The sequence below is a fragment of the Coenobita brevimanus genome, chromosome 26, assembly GCF_032717465.1.
Source record: "Coenobita brevimanus isolate Jiangsu-jjx chromosome 26, ASM3271746v2, whole genome shotgun sequence".
In the NCBI taxonomy this organism is placed as follows: domain Eukaryota; kingdom Metazoa; phylum Arthropoda; class Malacostraca; order Decapoda; family Coenobitidae; genus Coenobita; species Coenobita brevimanus.
In genome coordinates, this window is record NC_136979.1 from 11,670,997 (window position 1) to 11,686,635 (window position 15,639).

At 42.1% G+C, this 15,639-nt stretch overlaps 1 protein-coding gene, 1 non-coding gene and 1 pseudogene across 2 annotated transcripts in view; all 3 read right to left on the minus strand.

Annotated features, from left to right (window-relative positions):
* LOC145394186 (uncharacterized) overlaps positions 1 to 15,639 on the minus strand; it is a 109,253-nt gene that overhangs the window by 64,804 nt on the left and 28,810 nt on the right. The window lies entirely within an intron of this gene.
* Positions 12,779 to 12,897, minus strand: LOC145394254 (5S ribosomal RNA; annotated as a pseudogene).
* Positions 13,692 to 13,810, minus strand: LOC145394300 (5S ribosomal RNA). The gene has a single exon (XR_013896373.1). It is a non-coding gene; the product is annotated as a 5S ribosomal RNA (ribosomal RNA).

The following is a 15,639-nucleotide window of genomic DNA, read 5'->3' on the forward strand; positions in this document are numbered from 1 at the left end:
GTATTTGAAACTTTAATTAATAAGCAATTAGTTAAACATCTTGAATCCAACAACTTAATTAGTGATAGACAATATGGTTTTCGTCACAAAAGATCCACCATTGACATACTGGTACTCAATCTCCTAACTCATACCATCAATCAATCAATCAATTGACCTACATGGAGAAACTAATGCAGTAGCCCTTGTTATTTCTAAAGCTTTCAACAGAGTATGGCACTGTTCCCTGCTGCCCGAACTCCCTTGCTATGGACTAACGTCTTTTGTTCCTTTGATTTCTTCATATCTTAGTGACAGGAAAATAAGAGTAAAAGTAGATGATGTATATTTCAATTTCCACTCAATTAACGCCGGCGTGCCGCAGATGTCAGTTCTGGCGCCAACCCTGTTCCAGGTTCCTATTAATGATCTCTTATCTGTCACCCACAATCCCATCCACTCATACACAGATGACTCAACACTACATAGTTCATTCACACTCAGACACCCACTTACAAAGTCTAATATCTCTACCTCTCAACTCAGTAGAGTCATCTCCATAAATCAAGACCTATCTACGATCAGTGAATGGGGACAACAACTCTGTCTCTTTTAATGCTATGAAAACTAAATATATACAATTTACTAATAGACAGATATTGCCAGATTCGTATATTACCTTCAGTGCTACTAATATTCCCATCACCAAAAATATTGAAATTCTTGGCGTTTCACTTAACAATGCCCTCAACTGGACCTCTCATGTTAGATCACTTGCTAAAACCACCTCAAAGGAACTTGGATTATTGTACAGAGTCTGTAACTTCTTCACTGACGAGCAGTTAGCTATAATTTATAAGGGTCATGTGCAGTCTCAGCTTGGATACTGCTCACCCTTGTAGCATGGATGTGGAGAGGTTGCATTAACCCTTTAACAGCGGGCTTGTTTTGCTTTTTCTTGCGGCTCCCGCGGGCATATTCGCGCTCCGACTGACTCTCTAAAAATATTTGCCAAAAATCAGTTATTAGTCCTAGAATATTAAAATCACATATGCTTATGGGACATACCTTCAGCTTTCTCCTGGGGTGTTTGTTGAGCCTTCATCGAGTACCGTAGGACTTGTGGAGATCTCTGAAGTTGGGTAACGAAGTCTCCACTTTACACTTCCCGACAACCCGTAATATGATTATCACAGCCTGATCTTATCACTAGAAACACTATTCTATGATTCTCAAATAGCTTGGAATCCATACTCAAAAAAAAAAAAAAAAAAAAAAAAAAAAAAAAAGTGAAAGCAATGAAAATTACGAGGGCGTATGACTTTCCCACTTGACATCGTTCGCCGCTGGTGTTCTGTCATTTATTATTCATAAAAACACTCACATTTTATATTTCTATTACTATATAACACTTATATATATCTACAGTCTTTATCCATAAGTTTCCTTCAGTAATAGTAGTTTATTGTCACTGTAGGGATTCAATTTCCCTTTCAGTAAAATACGTAGCATTCACTTTCTCATCCTGTATATAGCGTTGAGAGTGAATGTCACTTTCACCTTCACTCTCATAACTCATAGTATTCATACATGGTAGAGTGAAACTTTCACTTTCATTATTCCTAGTATTTATACTCATATTCTTATAATACTACTCATTTACATTTCTATTTACATTCTCTATTTTATTTACATTATTTACATTTCTATTTTATTTACACTATGTTATGCACTGTCACTTGAAGTAACTTATAAAACTATTTTCTGCTGTTCACTTATATTTACAATCATTCCTTTCACTTGCTGTTTACACATTATTTACACATTATTTACAATTCCACTTGCACTGTTTTACTTACCAGAAAGATCGTAGTCACTCTCTGTCAATTGTCAGCCCTTTACCTCTTTCCACACGAGGTTTAGTAGGGGGTAGAGGTCACAGGGTCCGTTGCATGGGGCTAAAAGGCGGGGGAAGTTAGCAGGAGCAAATCTGACGTACTTTCACCTTGAAAGACGACAGTAAACTGATATTGATGGACCAGGGTGGCCTACCTAGGGAGAATGCATTACTGCCAACGTCAACCTCGTGAGAGCTGCTAATATATAGCTGTGAAATGATTGGCAGGAAATCTAGACAATAAATTATAAATTAGGTAGTTCCAGGTGAATGTAAATATCACTTAGGCTTCTCCCTTCCCTCCTTATATATATTTTTATTACGAGAATAGATTATACAGCATATTTCAAGGGGAAATAAACAGCGAAAATTAGCGAACGAGTGCATGTGAGGTATTGTCAGATGATAATTAGCCAATTCCAGGTGTATGGCACTATCACTTACCTTATTTCTTTTTTGTATATATTATTTGGTATAAGAATAGGGCATAGGGCTTATTTCAATGGATGAAATCAGTGGAAAATTCCAGGGAAGATTTACTTAGTGTAGAATACAGTGTGGTGGCCTGCAATAATTAGGGAATACAGTGTGGTGGCCTGCAATAATTAGGTAGTTCCAGGTGAATGTAAATATCACTTAGGCTTCTCCCTTCCTTTCTTATATATATTTTTATTACAAGAATAGATTATACGGCATATTTCAAGGGGAAATAAACAGCGAAAATTAGCGAACGAGTGCACGTGAGGTGTTGTCAGGTGATAATTAGCCAATTCCAGGTGTATAGCACTCTCACTTACCTTATTTCTTTTTGGTATATATTATTTGGTATAAGAATAAGGCATAGGGCTTATTTCAATGGATGAAATCAGTGGAAAATTCCAGGGAAGATTTACTTAGCTTAGCATGGCCGGGCAGGCGAGAGGAGAGGGTAACGGAGGGGAGGTAGGGAGGGGAGTCAAGAACGGAGAGAAATGGCTAAATTGTCAACAATGGATGGGAGTACAGAAGAGATTAGGAGTGCTGACTAGTCTTGGACATTGGCAGTACTGATAGATGATACAAGCCACCACTTGAAAGCCCAGGCGAATTCAAAATAACACAGAATCACAAGTGACACCCCGCGGTATGATCCCTTGCTCCCAAGCATCACAAAAGTGACGCCTCACGGTTAAGGGGTTAAAACAACTAGATAAAATTCAGAACAAGGCTGTTAGAATTATTAACAACCCTGCCATTACAAATAAACTACCTCCCTTACAAGTAAGGAGGAATGTTGCCTCCCTTGCATTGTTTTACAGACATTTTTTTGGCAAATGCTCAGACGAAGCTGCGTCCATCGTGCCACCTCTCCATGCCTTCCCTCGTGCTACACGGGCATCTGGTAGCGTTCATGACTGGAATGTCACTCGGCCATATTGCACAACTTCTGCCTATCAGAATTCTTTCATTCCCCGAACAGCATCTCTCTGGAACTCGCTTCGCCAGAGTTGTTTCCCTCCAAATTTCAACCCACAGATGTTCAAGTCTAACTGTTACAGATATTTTATGAAAAGAGGACACAAGTAATCTGGTGTATGGATTATTTTTTTAAATTAATTTGTTTTTCCTTCCTCCATTCTGTTATTAAAAAAAAAAAAAAAAAAAAAAAAAAAAAAAAAAAAAATCCATACCCATTAAATGCTTATTTGTTATTAAAGTTTTATACAGTACTTCAGTATATATTTGTGATATTTTATGGTGTTTCTGGCCCCAGATATGATTTTTGGGTTTATGCACAATGCCGCAGTGTCAGTGGCAGTCAACAACAACAAAATTACCTTTAATTCCTATAATCATACCCATTTACAGGTTGTTTCTTACTGAAGTAAATTGTATACTGTACTGTACAGCAATACATTATATATCTGTGCTGTTTTAAGCAGGATTTAGGTTCCTGTGATGGTTTCTAGGGGCTTACAGGGGTTATAAGCTACCATAAGGGAATTTTGGAGTGTGTGTCAAAATTACTCAAAAATTCTAAATTCATGGGGGTCTGTGTCCCCTAACCCCCACAAAATCGGGGGGATGCCTATATAGCATCAGTGGTCTCGCTGCCTGGCATAAATCAAAACTACATCTCATTAATATTCAATCTTTCCCTTATCATACCTTCTAGGACTCATTTTCCATTACCTTCATTATCTATTCTAAAAGACTTTTGCCTCTATAATTTCCTATTTCCAGGGCATCACCCTACCTCTTATACATATTTACAGTCACACTCTTCAGGCAGTCATCTGAACCAACACACTCATGTTTACAGCTGCTCTGCTCTCTTTATTTCCATTCATTAGGCTTTCAAAATATTATTTCCATCTGGTCCTTACTTCATCCCCATGTGTTGATAATCTACCACCTACATACTTCACACCATCACATTTCTTTCCGCCTTCACTTCCACATTTCTGCACCTCTTTCCAGAATAACTTCCTATTTTCAGAGAAGCTCGCATTCATTTTTCTTCCTAAATCATCATTTATATCCTTCTTTTTCCTCTTCACTAGTCTTGCTCTCAATATATTCAGTTCTTATTTCAAATGAACCCCTGTCCTGTAACCACTTTAGCCACTTCTTCATTTTTTCCTCCCCTGGGGGTACGGGGGGTTTTCAAGAATACTCCCCCAGTATCCCTGCTTGTCGTAAAAGGCGACTAAAAGGGTTGGCGGAGGGTTAGTGCCCCTCCCCGGAAAACAACTAACTAAAAAAACAAACAATAAGCCTCGGACAAGAACTGACCAAACAATGACGACCAAGGACCGGACAAAGGACATGGTAATTGGAACTTGGAATGTAAGGGGAGCGAATGATGAGGTGAAAGAGAGAGAGATTGTCCAGGTGCTTGAGGGTGCGAAAGTGGATGTATGTGGAATAACTGAAACAAAATGGAGAGGAGAAAGTGTGAGAGAATGGGAGTATGGATGGGGTATATGTGCAGGAGTAGGTGAGAATGAGAGGGCAAAGGAAGGAGTATGTATAGTTGTGAGTAAAAGATGGAAGAGGAGCATAAGACAGTATGGATCAGTTGGGTCAAGGATTGTGTGGGTAAAGTTGAAAGTTGGAATACAAATGTGGGCGATTGTGTGTGTGTATGCACCAACGCAAGATCGTGCTAGAAGAGTGAGAGAGGAGTTCTGGACAAATGTAGAAGTGTGCATGGAAAAGTTTGGAAGGAATGAGAGAGTGTTTTTGATTGGTAATATGAATGGTAAAGTTGGGAATGTGAAGGTGGATGGAATAGTTGGTGAGTGGGGCGTGCCTGCTGAGATAGATGAGAATGGGAGTGCGTTAGTGGACATTTGTGCTGGGAGGGGGTTGGTGATAGCCAATACCCTCTTCAGGCATAAAATGATCCACAGGTATACATGGCGAGTGATGAGAAGGGTGGGTGGTGAACTGAATGAAAGGAAGGCAATGATTGATTATATGTGTGTGGATGAAAGGATGCGAAAATGTGTAAAGGATGCAAGAGTGCATAGAGGTTGGGGGAGTGGACTTTCTGACCACTACTTGGTGGTGGCCAGAATTAGAATGCAAGTAAGATGGAGGAAAAGAAGAAGGGAAAGACGAGAGGAAGGAGTTGAACTGAATGAAAGGAAGGCAATGATTGATTATGTGTGTGTGGATGAAAGGATGCAAAAATGTGTAAAGGATGCAAGAGTGTATAGAGCTTGGGGGAGTGGACTTTCTGACCACTACTTGGTGGTGGCCAGAATTAGAATGCAAGTAAGATGGAGGAAAAAAAGAAGGGAAAGACGAGAGGAAGGAGTAGTTGCAAGGAGAGTGGAAAGGTTACAAGAGGATGAGAAAAAGGCAGAGTATAAGAAAGAAGTGGAGGAACGATTGGGCAAATATGAATTCGAGCAGATGGGAGACGTGGAAGGTGTGTGTAAGATATTTACAGAAGAAATATGTGCAGCATGTGATGTGGTGTGTGGAAGGAAGAGAAGACGGAGGGGGGTGCAAGGAACAGCGTGGTGGACTGAAGTGGTGAAACAGGCTGTGGCACAAAAGAAGAAAGCATACAATGAATGGATGAGAAATAGGGGCGTGGAAGAAGTTGAGAGGCGGAAGAGAGAGTTATATGTGGAAAGAAAGAGAGAGGTGAAAAGATTAGTAAGAGAGAGTAAGAAGAGAGTGGATGAGGAATTTGGAAGGAATTTGAGTGTAAAGTGGAGGGACTGTAAGAAAATGTTCTAGAGAGAGGTGAAAAGAGTAAGACAGGATGGAAGTGAAGTTAGCAGGGGAGTGAAAGATAAAAATGGTAGATTACTAGTGGAGAAGGGAGAAAAAGTGAGCAGATGGAGAGAACACTTTAAGGAATTGTTGAACGTAGAGGATGGAAGTAATGCAAGTATAAATGGCTGGGGAATGGCTTGGAGAAGGAGGGAGGTGAGAAGACAGGAAGAAATCAGTAGGATAGAAGTTGTGGAAGCAATGAAGAAAGTTAAATCGGGGAAAGCCCCAGGAATTGATGGAGTGTGTGGTGAAATGCTGAAGCATGGGGGAGAGATAGTAGTACAATGGATGTGGAAGATGTGCAGATTGGCCTGGAAGGAAGGTAGAGTCCCGGAGGATTGGAAGTCAGGTATAATTATTCCCTTGTACAAAGGAAAAGGGGAAAAAGAAGTGTGTGGTAATCATAGGGGCATTTGTCTTCTTAGTATAATAGGAAAAGTGTATGGTAGGATACTAATAAACAGAGTTAGAGAAAGAACAGAGAAATTAGTTGGAGAGGAACAGGGAGGCTTTAGGAAGAGAAGAGGTTGTGTAGATCAGATATTCATTCTTAGATCTTTAGTGGAAAAGTTTCTTGAGAAGGGAAAGAAGTTGTATGCGGCTTTCAAGGATTTGGAGAAAGCATATGACAGGGTGGATAGACAAGGATTGTGGAAAGTGTTAAGAATATATGGAGTAGATGGGAAGTTGTTGAATGCTGTGAAGAGTATGTACGATGGTGCGAAGGCTGCAGTGCATGTGGATGGTGAACTAAGTGAATTTTTCTCTTTGAAAGTTGGTTTGAAACAGGGATGTGTCATGCCTCCATGGTTGTTCAATCTGTACATGGATGGGGTAATAAAAGAGGTACAAGGTAGGGTAGTAGATGCTGGAGTGGCCCTGGTGAGAGAGGATAGTGTATGGAAACTCCCTGAACTGTTGTTTGCAGATGATACTGTGTTGTTGAGTGAACATGAAGGGGAGCTGCAAGGCTTGGTGGATGAGTTCGAGAGAGTGTGTAAGAAGCGGAATCTAAAGGTGAATGTAGGGAAGAGTAAAGTGATGGTCTTTGAGAGAGGTGAAGTTAGTGATTGTACAGCGAGGTTGGATGGTGAGGAATTGGAAAATGTGAGTACGTTTAAGTACTTGGGCAGTGTGATGAGTAGGGATGAAGGTTTGGAGGGTGAAGTGCTTGAAAGGGTACAGCAGGGAAGAAAGGTTGCTGGTTCTTTGAAAGCAGTGATAAGAAACAGGGAAGTGAGCATGGAAGTGAAAAAGTTACTACATGACAGTATTGTGATACCAACTCTAACGTACGGAAGTGAAGCTTGGACATTGTTGGAAGGACACAAGTCAAGAGTGAGAGCAGTGGAAATGAGTTATTTAAGAGGAGCCTGTGGAGTCACATGGAGAGACAGGCTGACGAATGAGGATATAAAGGAGCGTTGTGGTGTTGATGTGGATGTGATAGGAAGCGTTATGAGGAACACACTGAGGTGGTTTGGCCATGTGGAGAGGATGGAGGGTGAAAGACTGACAAAGAGAGTGTATGTGAGTGAGGTGGAGGGGGGAAGAGGGAGGGGGAGGCCGAGGATGAGATGGAGGGAGGGGGTGGAGAGGTATATGAGAGAGGGGGGTGTGAGTTGGGAGCAGGGCAGTGAAATGGCGGGGGACAGGGCGACTTGGAGGCGATTTGTTTGTGGTCACCCCAAACGGGATTGAGGCGTCTGGCAATAGATAGATAGATAGACTTTCTTAACCTCCTCATCCCACCATGCCATACCTTTCTTCTTTGTTGTTACACTTGCCACACCACACACTGCTTGAGCATTCCTAACTAAGCAATCCCTATATGCATTCCTCAGGCTGTCCAGATCCATTTCATTCCAATTCACTGATTCTAACTCCTCTCCTACTTTGGTCCTGTATTCTTCTGCCATTTCTTTGATCCTCAGCTTCTCAACTTTTAGTCTTTCTCCCTGCCTGCTCCTCTCTCTGTCTTAATCCACCTCACTCCTCTCAGCTTGATCTTGCATACCACAATCATATGATCTGACAGATCTCCACATCATCCTCTCACGGCCCTCGTATCAGCAACCATTCACATCATCGACCTCTCTACGAGCATGTAAGCAATCAGGCTTCTTTCAACACGATCTCCATTTCCTCTATACCAAGTATAATTATGTCCAACTTTGTGTGTGAAATACGAGTTTCAAATACACAACCTCCTCTCCTGACACATATCCTTTAGTCGCTTCCCATTATCATTTTCTCCTGGTACTCCATAACAACCCATTATGTCTCAGGTCCAGTGCCTACTCTTCCCCCCCCCCCTCACTACAATCACTTTATAGCTCCGCATTTCTCCCACTACTTCACCCAGCTCATCCCAAAACTGTCTTTCTCTCACTCCTGTCCTCATACAGTGCATACGCTACAATCTCTGCCACTTTCACATTCTCACTCTTGAACTTGACATACATACCCCTCGAGCTGACACATTTGTAGTCTCTCATTCCACTCTGCCACACCTCATTCATCAACAAAGCAACTCCTTCCTTGCATCTTCCTCACCCATTCATGCCCAATCTTACACATTTCACACCCTCCCACTCCTCTACTTAACACCATTTCATCTTCGTTTCACACAATGCCATCATGGCATATCTCGCACTCTTGAACATATTCACCACTTCCATTCTCTTGCTCTCCTCATTCACACCTCACATTCCACATGGCCATGCGAGTCTGCCCATTTGGTTGGGGTCCTGGGCAGGTATTGGGCCCTCAGGGGCTCTCTGAAACAACTGCCATGATTAAGTGATTTTGGATGAGGGAATCTGGGGGACACTTAACCCTGCCAGAAACCCCGGTTATGTGGTTACCACCCAGTGTAGTAAATGGTTTCCTGGGTACAGGAAACCATTTGGCTTGTCACTCAGTGTAGAGATCATGCATCTCTACACTGAGTGGATGATGGGTGCCCCCATCCACCACACACATACATACTGTATATATATATATATATATAGTTTTCGTTTTAAAAGGCTCCAACATGCTTGCATGTGTCAGCCTTGGTCAACTACTGGCGGCTCTCCATGCTGCACGATCTATTGCAGCCTCCCTGTTCAGTCCCTTAACCCTGAGGCAGGGTTGCCAAGTCACCAGCGATGCAACCCGCACACTTTACCTCAAAAATAGCCCAAAAATAGCCCAACGTGATAAACACTAATATTCCTAACTTACATTAATTACACTGTCCATACTACTGGCCAGGATTCCCTGATGTGGCGTTTCCCCCCAAATTTATGGGTTTTCTTTTTCACTTATGGGGAAAATGATGTTTAATCGGTTAGGGGGAAATCTGAGGTTTCATTCATTCACTCATTGCCAGACGCCATGTATCCCAAACGGGGTGGCCAAGGGCTTAGAGTTAATTGTTTTACAGGGACAGGCACTAATCCTCCACCAACCCCACTTGACACGTAGGGAGAACGTTGAGGTGATTGATTTAATTATTTTAGTTAGAGGTGGAAATGTGGAATTGAGGCAAAACACTTCCATTTATTCTTCTATGACTGTGCAGGTGGGATTGCGTTCAGGCCAGGCCAGGTATATCCTCGGAATTTCCAGATTATCTCTTACCCAAGAAAAAATAATGAGTTTTTAATGACCTGACACGGAGGTGAGAAACACGGGTGTGTGGAGGGGTGGGACGGACTGGACCACCAGCAGACATGGGAAGGAGGAGGGACGGGGATGGGGCTATTGTGCCAAAGTGACGATGAAATACAGTGCCATGATTATTATAATGCCAAAAAGTGACAGTGGCACTCCTTGTACTGTAGCTCTATTTTATCATACACATAATCACACTCATTGCTTTCTTTTCACTTCACCCTCACACTAATTAAGATTTCCTATCTTCCCATGCCGTCTTTTTCCTTTTTTCGGAAAATGTGCCCATATACAGTAACTTGCTTCGTATTTTTAACCTTCATTACCTGCCCTTCCCACTAATCCCCCAACCCCCCTCTCTCTCACCATCCCCCCCTCGGGCAGCAAGGCCCCTCCTTGCCTGACCACAGTCTCCCTCCTCTCAAGATTATCAGCATATCTCCCACCCCACTTGCTTCCTCCTCTCCCACATCACAGGTTCTCTCCCTTTCCCCCCACAACTTACTACTTACCTCCTCCCCCTCTTCTTTTTCTTTCCTCTCTCATGGACCTCTTCAGCCACAGCTGCATCCCTTTTTTGTAACAGGGAATATGTGTAGCCCTCTCACTCATTAATTCTAGCATCCCAAAACATTGTATGACATACCTTAAAAATAGCTCAAAATAGCCCAACCTGCACAAGCCAAAAATTTCCTACACAAGCTCTTCAAAAATAACCCAATTGTGCGGAAAACCGCACATTTGGCAACCCTCCCTGAGGTCACACTTAATGACCTCGTCCCATGTCTTTTTCGGTCTACCCCTCACAACCCCACCCCTAATATTAACACTTCTCACCTTCCTCACCCAATTATCATCCTCTATCCTCTCCACATGCCCACACCGTCTCAATCTACCTCTCCTCATCACAACACCAATACACTCCAGTCCCATCCTACCTCTCAACTCTTCCTTCATAAACCCAGCCCCCCCAGACCTTGCATGCTGGGACGCACTACACATCCACCTAATCATTGTCATTTCTGTACGTCTGAGCCTGCGAATATCCTCCTCCTTTACTGCCCAAAGTCTCACTACCATACAGCATTACACTCCTAACACATGCTTCATACAAAGACCCCTTAGCATGTAGGGAGAGTCCTCTCAGTGTCAGGAGAGGCAAGAGCTCCCTGAACTTCTTCCAACCACTTCTCACCCTAGCCACAGAGCTGGCTCCAGCCCCACCTCCAGCAGACAACATATCTCCCAAATAACAAAACTCTTCCACACACTCAAGAAATTCACGAGCAAGTTCAATCCTTTCATGCCTGACAACCTCCACCTGCTCGCCCCGGCACGCCGTACACATAAAATCAGCATTATCTCACACTCTACCTCTGATACCACCACATCTCTCATGCACCCATTTATCACAAACACCGCACAAGATGGAATTACTTCCCACACCCTTGTGGCAAACTGCACATGGCCACTCTCGCTTGTCTTTGACAGTACTGCCACCAACCCTAGATATCATCACTTTTGTTTTATCTGCATTTACCCTTAAGCCCTTGTGCCCCATACCATCTCTCCACTTCCTAAACCTTTCCTCTGCCTCCTTTTTGTTCTCTGCAATCAACACCAAATCATCGGCATACATCTCCCACGGGAGTACGTTTCTGAAGTCACACGAGAGGGCTTCAAGTACCATGATAAACAACATGGGACTCAAAACTGACTCGTTCACGGAAAACTCATCACTCAAATATCCATTAACTCTTACCTGGGAGTAAGCACCCACATACATAGCCATAACCACCCTAACCAGCCACTCCTCCAAGCCAAGCTTTCTCATTGCCCACTTCACCACCTCTCTAGGGACTCTCTCAAAGGCCTTTTCCAAATCAACAAAAACAAAATACAGATCTCTTTTCTTCCAAATATATTTTCCTGAAGCTGTCGAACAATGAATATGGCATCAGTGGTCCCCCTACCTTGCATAAGTCCAAACTGCATCTCATCAATATTCACTCTTTCTCTAATCATACCTTCTAAAACTCTCTCCATTATCTTCATCATCTGATCTAAAAGCTTTATACCTCTATAATTTCCTCTTTCCAGGGCATCACCCTTCCCTTTATATACGTTTACAATTACACTCTTCAGCCAATCATCTGGGACAACACACTCATATATAATCATTTTTATCAGGTCAGTGACTAACCTGGCCCCTATATCTCCTGAGGCCTTCAACATTTCGGTAGTCAACCTAGACACACCTGCTGCCTTCCCCACCTTCATCCTACCTATTGCCTCACTCACAGTAGCAGCATCAATCAAAGGCCAAGGGCCAAACACTGGATCTGTTGGCTCCAAACCTTCTCTGTCCCAGTCAAACTCCTCATTCAACAACCAGCTATAATCAGGGCTCTTGCTAACTGCCGATGGTTGCGAGCCATTTGGTTCCTGATGTTTCAGATTTACGAGCCAAATAAATATTTAGTAGCCAAAACGACTATGAGCCAAAATATTTTACGAGCAATAAATATATTTATATATTTACATATTGTGATGATTAGAATCATATAATGAGGTTTTAAACATTCACAGCGGCGACAAGAAAAGACTTAATAATCGATCACAACGTGCTTTTTTGTTCGTTTAAGTGAGATTTAATTATTTTGTAGTTTACTGGGTTCTAAAGTGAATGTATTGTCTCCTTGCCAAAAGGCAACTTGCATGTAAAATCAGTTCGCCGAAAGGAAAAAATTCTCGCATTTGCGAGCCGTGGCTTGCCAAACAACAGCCCTGATAATGCTCTCTCCATGCATCTTTAATATCCTCACTGTTCACCACTACCCTTCCTTCATTTTCATTCATTCATTGCCAGACGCCATGTATCCCAGACGGGGTGGCCAATGGCTTAGAGTTAATTGTTTTACAGGGAGGGGCACTAATCCTCCACCAACCCCACTTGACACGTAGGGATGCCAGCAGCATCTGGTGTTCCCAGGCGGTCACCCATCCAAGTACTAACCAAACCCAACGTTGCTTAACTTCGCTGATCGGACGGGAAGCGGTGTACTCAACGTGGTATTAACATATATATATATATATATATATATATATATATAAAATATACTGTATATATATATATATATATATATATATATATATAATATACTGTATATATATATATATATATATATATATATATATATATATATATATATACTGTATATATATATATATATATATATATATATATATATATATATATATATATATATATATATATATATATATATATATATATATATATATATATATATATATATATATATATATATATATATATATATATATATATATATATATATATACAGTATATATATATATATATACATATATATATATATATATATATATATATATATATATATATATATATATATATATATATATATATATATATATATATATATACAGTATATTATATATATATATATATATATATACAGTATATATATATATATATATATATATATATATATATATATATATATATATAATATTCATACATTCATTCATTCATTGCCAGACGCCATGTATCCCAAACAGGGTGGTCAAGGGCTTAGAGTTAATTGTTTTACAGGGAGGGGCACTAACCCTCCACCAACCAGACTTAACTGTATATATATATATATATATATATATATATATATATATATATACTGTATATATATATATATATATATATATATATATATATATATATATATATTCATTCATTCATTGCCAGACGCCATGTATCCCAAACGGGGTGGCCAACGGCTTAGAGTTAATTGTTTTACAGGGAGGGGCACTAAATCCTCCACCAACCCCACTTGACACGTAGGGATGCCAACAGCATCTGGTGTTCCCAGGTGGTCACCCATCCAAGTACTAACCAGACCCAACGTTGCTTAACTTCGCTGATCGGACGGGAAGCGGTGTACTTAACATGGTATGGCCGTTGACAATATATATATATACTGTTTATATATATTGTGTATATATATATATATATATATATATACAGTAATCACTCTAATATCCGGATGCCCAATAACCGAACATCCCCACTAACCGAACCTTATCGTCCTGGGATCAAACATTCCCAAAATGGTCCGAAAATCCAAAAAAATAAAAAAATAAAAAATCGATTTTTTGCCGTCCGTAATTTGAACTTGCCGTGCGCGCCGCGTGAGAGCATTGTTTTGGTTCGTCATTCCTCCAACGTCCGATAGAGCGCCGCTGCATCCTCCCCACTTCCCGCCTGTCTCTCACCGCGACTGGACCTACGCTCTTCGCCATGGCTGCCCACGTGCTCGCTTTTGTGGTGGTGCCGTACTTGCTGCAAGGCCTCCTGCTGCTCTCTGCCCTCCTCTTAGTGTGTGTGATGATGGCCCCGCCTCCTAAGAAAAGGAAGAGAGTGGTGTTGACTCTGGAGAAGAAACGGGAGATATTGGAGAAAGTTGATGCGGGTTGGTCTTCTTCACGCATTCTCCGCGAGTTCAACCTGGCCCGGTCGACTTTGTTCGATATCAAGCGTTCCCGAGACAAGCTCATGCAGTACATGGCTGACTTCTCGTCGAGAAGCAAACGCAACGTGGAGAGGAAGGTTATGTTTACCCCCAAGTATGCAGAAATCGACCGCTCCACGTTGATTTGGTATCGACAGCAACGTGCAGCTGGTGTGATGGTACGTGGAACGGAGCTGAAGGCTGCTGCTGAGAGGTTTGCAAGGCTTCACGACGCCCTAGACTTCAAGGCATCCGAGGGTTGGCTCTTCGTGTTCAAGTTGCGACATGGCCTTACTAACCGTAAAGCACATGGCGAAGCATTGGACGCTAACGAGGATGGAGTTGATGAGTTTCGGCACAAGGTGAAAGGCTTGATCGACAGGGAGGGCCTCACTCTCGGTCAAGTCTATAACGCTGACGAAACTGGCCTATTCTATCGCTCGGTGCCAACGAACACTCTAGCCGATGAGACGGAGAAGCGTGTACCTGGCCGCAAGCTTTCTAAGGAACGGATATCTGCTTTGTGTTGTGCCAATGCTAACGGCATGCACCGGCTTAAGCCCGTTATTGTTGGCCGTGCAAAGCAGCCTCGGTGCCTTCGTGGGGTGATGGATGTCCTTCCTGTCGTATGGTACCATTCTTTGAAAGCATGGTTCACAGCTGTGATTTTCAAAGACTGGTTTCACCGTCACTTCGTCAAGGAGGTCATCCAGTACCAGACGAAGACACTGGGAATTCCTCGCGACCAGGTAAAGGCTCTCCTTCTCCTCGACAATGCACCTGCCCACCCGTGCGACAAGGACTTGGTTGCTGAGAATGGCCGTATTAGGTGCATGTTTCTGCCACCTAATACGACTGCTCTCATTCAACCCATGGACCAAGGAGTGATCGTGGCAACAATCGGAAGTTCCTGGACGAGGTGATGGTTGTTCTCGAGGACGAGGACGAGCGCAGGGAAGGACGTGACACTCGAGGCAAGCGGACTTTGGAAAACCTTCGCCGCTACAACATCAAGTCTGCGCTGTACAACTGGGCTAGTGCATGGAAGGAAGTCCCTGTGAAAACTCTTGAAAATGGTTGGTCTCGTCTGCTTCTCGGAACAGATGTGGAGTACGATTTCCTAGGGTTTGACGTGGATGACTTCCATGCACGGCTACATACGCACGGCGTACCTATCTAGGCACCATCAAACACAAACATACAAATTTAGGAATACTGTATTCAGTGCATGTATTTAATAGAAATAAGCAATGTTAAGGGATCTCACCTTAATCCTATGCTGAT